Genomic DNA, 9,418 nt, shown 5'->3' with positions numbered 1-9,418 from the left:
CATCTTTGAACCTCGTGCCACATATTCGTTGTTCACATGATTTACCACAAGTAGGGAGTCACTATACACCCTCAGGTTCCTTACCTTAAGCCCCGATGTCATCTGCATTCCAAGTATAAGGGCTTCATACTCGGCTTCGTTGTTGGTTGCCTTGAACTCACACCTAATAGCTTGTACTATCAGGTCACCCTTGGGTGATCGAAGGACCAGACCCACACCGGCTCCCCTTGCATTTGAGGCTCCGTCAATGTATAGGGTCCATATCTCGCTATCCTGACTCCCCATCATTGTCAGCATTCCTTCTTCTGCCTCCCCACGGGTAGCAGGGCAGAAGTCAGAGACAAAATCTGCTAGGGCTTGGGATTTTATCGCCGTTCTGGGTTCGAATTGCAAGTCATACCCACTAAGATGTACTGACCATTTAGTCATTCTGCCCGAAAGTTCAGGCTTCCTCATAATAGTCTTTAGCGGGTAGTTGGTTATTACATGGATGGTGTGAGATTCAAAGTACGGCCGTAGTTTATAAGAAGCAGTAACCAAAGCCAATGCTAGTTTCTCAAAGGAAGTGTACCTGGTCTCTGCAGGAAGTAGAGACTTGCTAATGTAATACACGGGGTGCTGCACTCCTTCTTGTTCTTTGACCAAGACTGCACTTACAGCTGCTTCCGTGACTGACAGGTACAGGAATAGTGGCTCCCCTTGCTCCGGCTTTGTGAGTAACGGTGGCGTGCTTAGGTAGCTTTTGAGTTCTGCGAATGCTTTTTCATGTTCCTTAGTCCACTCGAATTTCTGACTCTTCCTCAATATATCATAGAACATCTTGCACCTGTCTAAAGCCCTTGATATGAACCTGTTTAGGGCCGCCACCTTCCTTGCCAGCCTTTGCACATCCTTTGGCTTTTGGGGTGATTCCAGCTGGAGTATTGCTTTTATCTGTTCCTTGCTTGCTTCAATTCCCCTCTGGGTCACCATATACCCTAAGAATTTTCTTGAAGATACCCCAAACGAGCACTTGGACGGATTAAGTTTCATTTTAAACTCTCTTAACGTCTGGAAGGTGTCTGCCAAGTGCTCCATGTGCATTTATGCTTTTTTGGACTTCACCACCATGTAGTCTATGTATACTTCCATGGTCTTTCCTATTTGCTGCTTGAACATTTTATTTACCAACCGTTGGTACGTGGACCCAGCGTTCTTTAGGCCATAGGGCATGACCTTGTAACAATATATGCCTCTTTCCGACATGAATGCTGTTTTCTCCTGATCTTGTGGATGCATCTTAATCTGATTATAGCCACTCCAGGCGTCGAGGAAAGTGAGTACCTCGTGTCCCGCAGTAGCGTCCACCATTGCATCGATATGTGGCAGTGGAAAGGGGTCTTTGGGACAAGCTTTGTTTAGATCTGTGAAGTCCACACACACCCTCCATTTGCCGTTCTTCTTGGGCACCACTACCACATTAGAGAGCCACTCAGGGTAGCTAACTTCCCTAATGTTATCTGCTGCTAAGAGACTGTCTACTTCTTTGTTAATGACCTCATTTCGTTCTGCCGCAAATTTTCTTCTCTTCTGCTGTACCGGAGTGCAGCTTGGGTTCACGCTTACTTTATGCGAAATAACGGATGGGTCTATACCCACCATATCATTGTGGGACCAAGCGAAGCAGTCTATGTTGGTCTTAAGAAATTGAATCGGTGATCGCTGTGACTCTTCATCGCAAGTTGCCCAATCAATCTTTGTCATATCCGGGTGTTCCTCGTCCAGGTGTATCTGGTCCAGTTCCTCTGAGGGAGGTTCCTTGTATTCTGTCGAGGTGCCCCGGTCATGTAATTGCTATGAGGGGAGCTTGGTTGTAGCCTTGAGGGCTTGGGCGTAGCAGTTTCTGGATTCCTCTCGATCTCCTTTTACTGTGACCGTACCCCATGGTGTTGGGAACTTGAGACACTGATGATATGTTGAAGGCACCGCCTTCATCTGATGCAGCCATGGTCTTCCTAGTATCACGTTGTAGGTGGTTGGACCCTCAATGACTAGGTATCTTACTAGTTTATTTACTCCTTCAATATACGTTGGGATGGTTATCTCACCTACTGAATGTGCGGTCTCACCACTGAATCCCACCAGGGGCACAGATTTATTTATCAGGTTTTCTTTATCAAAACCCATGGTTTTGAGGGTTTCGAGCATGATAAGGTTCACAGAACTCCCTGTATCCACTAATGCTTTTCGTACGGTGCAATTGCCAATGGATAATGTTATAGTTAGGGCAACGTCGTGTTGCTCTGCACCGCTTTCTATGTCAGTCTCGTCAAAAGTTACTGGGGGTAAATTGCTCTGGCTTACTCTGTATGAAGTTTCTGGATGATCCCCTTTACTTCCGGTGGCTTTTCTTTTGGCAGCGCAATATGTCAAACCTGATAGCTCAGATCCTCATGTTATCACGTTAATAATTTTCGTGCATATGGGTGGAGCAGAAGGGAGCACCTGATTTGCTGCTTCTCTCCTATCCTGCTTGCCCCCACGTGATAACAGGTGGTCCAAGTTTCCCTTGCGTACCTGGAACTTCACCTTCTTCTGCAACCTGTAGCAATCTTCTGTCCTGTGACCTATGTCCTGATGCCACTCGTACCTCTTGCTATTGTCTCTGTCATCGTTGGGTCGATCCTGAGCAGGCGGCTTTGGCCATCTCACTTGATCACCTATGCTTCTGAGTGCTTTCAGCAGCCCCTCCATTCCCGTGTTGAATCCGTATTCAGATAGCTTAGGAGGATGCGGAGAGTCGTCAATTTGCTGAGTTTTCTCTGTTATCCTGCTGATATTAGGTCTGCTGTACGGCTTAGCTCGTTCGTCTTTCTTTTCTGTTATGAATTTCCTGCTTGACTTGTCGAAGCTCGCTATTCCCTTTCTAGCCTGTATGTCTTCTTCCAACCTTAACGCTGCGGTAGCTCTCTACTGGACTTCTTCGAATCTCTCACAAGGATACATCGTTAACTCTTTGTAGAGGTTTGATTCCATATCCAAGCCCTGCCTGAAGGCGTTGATGGCAGTATCGCAGCCTCGTATTGAGACTTTTTCTGCATTGAACCTAGTGACGTAGTCTTTGATTGATTCACCTATCTCCTGAACGATCCTGTATAGATCACTTGGCTGCTTGGGTGTTCTCCGGCTGCTGGAGAACTGTTGGTTGAATGCGTTGACCAGATCGGCGAATGAAGATATGGTCCCGTTAGGTAAGCCGACGAACCATTGTAGTGCTGCTCCGGTCAGGGTTGAACCAAATCCTTTACACATACATGCCTCTTTTGAGGCCCCTGTGGCAGTGGTAACCATCATTTTCTGCTTGAATTGACTAATGTGATCGCAGGGGTCTGTGGTCCCATCGAAGAGGGTCATTGTTGGGACGCTAAATCCTTTTGGTAAGGCCACTGTAGCTATATCGTCAGTAAACGGTGAGTCAGCGTAGCTTTCTGGTGCAGCCATCTCCATAGGCAGCGGCATTCCTGGGACCCTCCGGAGAAGGCTACGTAGTTCCTGGTACTGCTGTTCTATGTATGTTTCTCTCCCGGTGGGTCGCAGATGCTCTTGCGGCTGACGTTCTGCTCCTCGTACGAAGTTTTGCTGATCTAGGACTGCTGGTGGGCGCATCTGCGACGCTGCTGCCGCCGGAGCGCTTTCCCAGGTATACTCCACTTGATTTGTAACTGGAGTCCTGATCATTGGGACCGCAGCTACAGCCCTGTTCCTCTGGCGTCCCTCTGCATCTGATGCGGGCGTAAGCTCTTGGCGCGCTGGCTCCTCATCTGGTGTCAATGCCCCCAGTCCAGTTGGGACCAGGCCTCCTCTTGGCTGCGGTGTTGCATCGATATCCAGCCTGAGCGCCACTTCGCGTGGCAATACCCGTGTCTGCCTCTGGTCCCCACTTCCTCCTGGTGGCCCTCTGGATCTGTCTTCTTGCATCCAGGTGGCTGAATTAGCGGTGTGGCTTCTTAACTCGTTGATTTGTGCTCGGAGGAGGTTGTTATCCTCTTCCATCTGGGATCTCATGCTTCTATTCTCGTTTTGCATTATCCGGATTGTCCTTGCCAATGTGTCCAATCCACTTATCATGATGCTGGTGGGACTCGGAGGAGCCTGAACCTGTTGCCTAGATTATACTCCTCTTTCAGACTGTGTGACTCCCTGCCATCCCTGAACGACTCCTGGATCTCTAGTCTGGATCCTCCCCGAAGATGGGCTTGCTGCTGCCTGGGAACTTTGACTTTGCTTGACTGCTGGTATCTGAGCAGCAGTGGTGGTTTGAACCGAAGTTGCACGTGCTGCCGCTGCTGCCGAGGGTGATGGTGCCTGTGCTGTCGAGGGGGGCGGTACCTGTGTTGCTGGGGCACCGCTGGTGCTGCCTGAATTGGTTTCCTTGTGTCCAGACATGTTTTGGTTGCTGAGTAGACTGGCTAACGAAAACGACCACTATGCCCCACGGTGGGCGCCAAACTGTTTTGGTAAATTTCTACCAATTTAGGGTTAAAGTAGTCTTAGCGTTAGGTCTGTATTATGATTTGATTGTTTTTTGTATGTTAACCTGTGTGTACGATGCAAATAAAGAACACAAGCAATTTTGGTGACGCGGAAAACCCGATGTGGGAAACAACCGCGGGAGGAGACGGAATCCCACCAATATTTTCACTATAATTCGAGAGGAAATACAGTTTGTTCGTTTGCTATGAATGCTAGGGTATAGTTCTCGTATTTTCTGATGATCCTTCTTCTTTGCATTGAGGCTCTTTATATAGGGAGAGCTCGGCTAGCTAGGGTTTCTTGCTTTCTTTCCAAGTTATTCCTAATTTGACGCCGAATAGGACTTTCCTTCCCTGGATATGGTAAGTGGTAGGATTCTCATAGGCTTCTTTCATGCGGATCAAAGCCCACGTCCTGCGCCATTTGCTGATGACATCACCCTGGCTCCCTGACATCCTGCGTCCCACAATGCTTCCAAGCCTGCTGTCCCAAGTCAGCCCATATCCAGATTTTGGGCCTAATAGGCAGGCATATCAGAAAGCACAAAATAAGATTTCTTTTCAGAAATCATATTACAAGTGACTGGCCACATAGGATCTTTCTTCTTTGCGGTCTGGGCAAAAACAATGGATTGTTTCCCTACTTTAAAAGCAATGTCCCTGAGCCAACATCTATAACTGCACCAGCAGTGTGCAGAAATGGTCTACCCAAAATGATAGGAATGTGAGCATCCTCGGGTATATCTAGTACAACGAAGTCAACTGGGAAAAAGAACTTTCCTATTTGCACAGGAATATCCTCTAAGACTCCTATAGGCTGGACCGCAGAACGATCAGCCATCTGTACTGTCATGTTAGTAACTGCAAACCTAGTCAATTTCAATTTCTTAGCAAGACTCAAAGGCATAACACTAATACTGGCCCCTAGGTCACACAAGGCCTTCTCAATAGAAAAGGTGCCAATATTACATGGGACTGAAAAACTACCTGGGTCTTCTAGCTTATGAGGTGCAGTATGAGTCAAATAAGAACATGACTCCTCAGTTAGTGCGACATATTGCACAGTATCAAGTGACTTCTTTTTAGACAAAAGTTGCTTCATAAATTTCGTGTAAGCAGGCACTTGATTAACTAATTCTAAGAAAGGAACTTGCACATTTAAACTACGAATAACATTCTCAAACTTGTTAAACGATACCTGTTCCTTTGTCGACACCAATCTCTCTGGATAAGGGGCTATAAGAAGCAACTTAGCCCTCTCCTCTAAGTCTCTCATACCGGCGTCAGTGGACTTAGGCTGAAAATCCACTACTTTGTCCTTGTTGTAGCTCGAACCTTCTTCAGACCGTCTCAGGAATGAACCATTAATTGTCATAGGGTCATATTTTGGAACCGGAACTGATCCATCAGCATTTGGATCTTGCCTTAATAATTTCGGAGCCGTCGTACCCCGAAATAAGTGGTCCCTCAAGTTATCGGGCATTGGAGGACGAAAAGGTTCGACATCAGCAGTATCTTCAGTCGATCGACCATGTAGGTCAGTCGATCGACTGGCTTCCTCAGGAACAGAAATTGCACTGTTACGCGAGCTGGTCGATCGACCAGGTGTGTCAGTCGATCGACTGACATACCTGCTGATCGTCTTTTTCTTGCTACTATTCACTCCGGCCTTTTTCTTGCTCGGTTCCGCCTCATCTTTTTTAGTAACATCTTCGACCATAGCGGGCCCATCAAGGGTAGACCCACTCCTCAAAGTGATCGCATTTAGGGTCTCTTTTTGATCCGTGTAGATACCCGTATCCGTCGATATTGGAATTTATAGAGAACCCGACAAACACCCGATGATGATAGGACACATGTATTCGTTAGTTGTCATTGTCATTATTTGGAGCTCGTTTTACGAGGTAGAATGGGCGTCGTCGATGAAGTAATTTATTAATTTAAATGATATTTAAATTAATGTTTTTTTTTAAGTGGGTTCATTTTGTTAATTTAAATGATATTTAAATTATGGCTTTCTAGGTAAATTCAATTTATTTTATTTTATTTTGAATTTATTTTCCCAAGTTTATTTTATTGAAAATAAAATAAATAATTGATTTGAAAAATCATTTTATGAGTATATTTGATTTGAAAAGTCATTTATTTTAATGGGTTATTTGATTTGAAAAATCGATTTGAAAAGCGAAGAAAACTCGTTTTGAACACTTGTTTTTGAGCTCGGTTTTAGCTCGGTTTTTGAGCCCGTTTCCTTTACGAATTGGCACGAATCTCGAGTACACTAACCCACCTAGACCAATACCCATCCACCCTTGTTCGAACCCCCTATCCATGGCCCAAATTCCAACCCCAAATCGTCCCAACAGCCCACGCATAAACCGAGCAGCCCCTGTTTTGGCAGCTCGATTCCCAAGCCCAAACCCGCTCCAAACACTACCAAGACCCGTACCCATTAACCCTAACCCATACCCTAGTATCCTACCCATATTATCCTAGCTTAATCACCAAGAAAATCCCTCTCAAACCCTCACAAAAACCGATGGACAGCAGCCATACGGGATGAAGCCCGACTGCCTCTCCCTCTCTTTTACCCTACTTTAACTCCTTATAAATACCACCCCTTCACCATACATTCAGGCCTCTAAGTTCTACATACATCCTACCATCACCCACAAGCTTTAAACCTCAGAAACAAACCCTAATTGCCTCCCAAAAACCCTAAACAAAACCGACACACAAACTGAAACTGTTTGTGTGTCCTCCTCGAAATAGAACTCGTTCCTCCATCAAACCTCCATCAAAACTCGATTTTCTTAATCCTAATTAACCACATAACATCCATCTACATATTAGACAAAGATTTACGAGCCAAATTGCCCTTGAGAGTACACGAAATCCCTCGAAAAACAGAGTGTTATACACTCTGTTTTCGCGGTTTATTCTTGTCTGTCCAGTTCTGTTTGTGCTCGTTTTTCGTGCCCAATAACCCAAAACGAGCAGGGGTTGCTTTAAGATCCCTGTTCTCCTCTCTTTCTAGTTTTCAAAACATCTTTTAAATCGAATTTTCGTCGTGAAACGAGGGAGATATCATCGTTTGAAAGTTGCTGTCCAGATTTGTCAAAAAACGCGTGTTGCTTTGTTTCTTCGTCGACGACGGCCTCTCGAGATAAAATCTACCATCGATTACGACCCAAGACGGTGTCAACGATACATGTAGGTTGAGGGTGCATCAAATCCTCCTCTTTTCCCTTTTATTTCGTTTGTTTTATGTTTTTTTTATTGTCTTGTTTTTGTTTGTTTTTTCGTTTGTTTATCGTTTGTTTATCGAGTTGTAATTTTCGAGTTAGTTTTCTTTTATTGAGTCAAAACCTTTTCAAAAAACCTTAGTCTTGTTTGGTTAGACGGTTGTTCCCCAATGCTTGTAAGAGCGTAGTAAACCGCATGTTGTCTAAAGCAACATGGCCCGGTTTATGTTAACGCATGCTTTGGTGCATAGCCCTATGTCTAATTCGATGAGATTAAGTGAAAGCACGCATTACGAGGAGTGACCCAAGGCCGTGTGTCATGTAGGCCGTGAGTCACCCCCTTTGTGCACGGTTTTCTAGGCCAAGTGGCCGTGTTTTGTGTCGTGTGTGGTTCCGTATGTAGCAATTGTATTTAGATCGAGTTGTATTTCTAATTTCTCGTTGTGTCGGCATGAAATGCCCGGGTTGTAATAGGTAGATCCCAACGGCTCCCCCATTTCCCCTTTAAGCCTTGTTTGTTTCGTTTGAATGTTGCTAGATCAATCAACCCACATGCTAAATTACAACTTTGACAAAGTTAGTTTAGTTGCATCTAAAACGACATAGAAATTGTTGTCACATGATAGGGTTAAAACAACGTTTGCATATCATACATCGTAGTAGCTATGACCTTGTTTGAAATCCGACACTTGACTTAGTAGAGGCCGTTATCGACGGGCGGGGTTGGGTGTCCTTATGGGCTTCCCAACACGTACCCTCACCCCTTACTCAAGATCTATGGTTTGTGGATCCGTCTAAATACCATTGGATTACGAGAGTCATTCAAATCGAGTGATATAGGGTACAAGTCTTTATCTTTAATCACTCGTAGTCGATTGGCTTTATGCTTTTCGATGAAAGGTGTAAAGTTGACTTGAACGGTTCCAAGTTCCCAAAAAACTTGGTGGCGACTCTAATATGTCTTAATTCGATTCGAAAGAACCTCAGTCGATTATGCCAGTGTGGATCCCGCGGACGCAGATTCCGAGGGCCTTGTCCACGATTTGGCGACTCCACTGGGGAAAAGAGGACTAGTTACACTGTGTTTCTAGGGTCTTTTCCTCCGAGGTGAATCTTGAAAAGAAAGTGTTGGAAAGTAAAACATTACTCATAGTGCTACGATTCATGCATAAACCCTTAAGGACTTTCCCGGGCCGTCCCAGCGTTTCTTCGTGATGCGTGGGGGGCGACGTCCCACTATGCCAGGAAGCTGCACATTGCTCGCTTCCACTTCGCCTCGCGTGGTTCTTGATGGTGGGGACGATCTTCTAGGTACTTTACCTTAAGACACCTTGCTCTATAAGACCGCAAAAGGATGGAGGGCATAGACCTTCTTATAGAAGACTTGCCGAGACTTAGAGATGTCTAGGAGCATACATCCTTATAACATGAGAATGACAATGTGCAATGTGCTTTCCCGAGTCTTTATTTTCGAAAATTCCCATGTCCTTTTCAAAACCGAACTTTTGAACAACTTATTTTCAAAATAGCATGGTTTTAAAAACGCGGAACGCTGCCTAAATAGGACTAGAAATTTCGGCCCAAAATGAGCTTTTATAGCCGGCATGCTGCCCATTTCAAATCTCATTTTCAAATCAATCCTTCATTTTTTAAAATCAAAAT

Source organism: Silene latifolia, chromosome 1 (genome assembly GCF_048544455.1).
Source record: "Silene latifolia isolate original U9 population chromosome 1, ASM4854445v1, whole genome shotgun sequence".
Lineage (NCBI taxonomy): Eukaryota > Viridiplantae > Streptophyta > Magnoliopsida > Caryophyllales > Caryophyllaceae > Silene > Silene latifolia.
The sequence above is the reverse complement of the archived record's forward strand: the minus strand, read 5'-3'. Positions refer to the sequence as shown.